The sequence below is a fragment of the Trichechus manatus genome, unplaced genomic scaffold (genome assembly GCF_000243295.1).
Source record: "Trichechus manatus latirostris isolate Lorelei unplaced genomic scaffold, TriManLat1.0 scaffold00028, whole genome shotgun sequence".
In the NCBI taxonomy this organism is placed as follows: domain Eukaryota; kingdom Metazoa; phylum Chordata; class Mammalia; order Sirenia; family Trichechidae; genus Trichechus; species Trichechus manatus.
The window spans coordinates 2,215,943-2,216,916 of record NW_004443964.1 but is presented as its reverse complement, the minus strand read 5'-3'; the positions used below and the strand labels follow the sequence as shown (position 1 = coordinate 2,216,916).

Here is a 974-nt window from a genome sequence, read left to right as displayed (position 1 = left end):
CACAGCTCCCCGCCCCGCAGGCTTCATGACCCTCTGTACACCGCATGGGCTTCTCCGAGGCCCCCTAGGTCCATGGGTATCCGTGGAGCATCTCCTGTGCTGGTCAGATGTAGGTCCTGCTACGTGCTGTCAGAAGGACAGTGATTCAGGGTCCCCACAGCGCATGTCAGCGCTGTCCTCTCAGTTCCCCGCCCTGCTCATGCCAGCCTGTCCCGTGGCACCTGCCATCGTCCATCCTCAGGCCGCCTCCCGGGGCCTTGACCTGGCTCCCTGCAACCTGAGAAACTGTCCACACCTTTTTAATCAAGGAGAAGCACTACATTTCTGTAAGGGAACCAAATCTCCTTAGAACTATTGTCTTGAAATGCATAGAGACAAAAATTGATTCAGAGGCGCCTCTGGGTGGACTTGAACCTCCAGCCTTTTGCTTTGCAGCTGAACATGTGAACTGTTTGCACCACGCAGGGACTCCTGCACAGCAGAGGGTCACTCATGTCACTGAGTCATACACTTAAAAATTGTTGAAATGGAAACATTTTTGTTTTATGTATTTTACCACAATTAAAAGAACAACAAGTATTACCTTCAAATAATCATAACCCAACAGCACGCATTCGAGAATAGGGAAGTTCCCGTTGCCGACCTCGGCTGCTCCCCTCCAGGTTATCCTTTCATGCTGGACACAATCCTGTTTTTTAAATAAAAAAACAAAAACCAAACCTGCTTCCGTCGAGCAGATTCTGACTCATAGTGACCCTATAGGACAGAGCAGAACTGCCCCATAGGGTTTCCAAGGAGTGACTGGTAGATTCGAACTGCCGACCTTTTGGTTAGCAGCCGAGTTCTTAACCACTTCACCTAGTGTTTGTGAAATGCCCTTGGACACGCGTGCAGATGCGTGTTGTTTTAGAATGTAGGTCACAGTTGCCGATGGTCGTGGTGCTGCGTTTCTGGAGCTGGTCAGCTAGGAATGA

At 50.1% G+C, this 974-nt stretch overlaps 1 protein-coding gene across 1 annotated transcript in view; it reads left to right on the top strand.

Moving 5' to 3' along the window:
• RPTOR (regulatory associated protein of MTOR complex 1) overlaps window positions 1-974 on the top strand; it is a 425,613-nt gene that overhangs the window by 196,463 nt on the left and 228,176 nt on the right.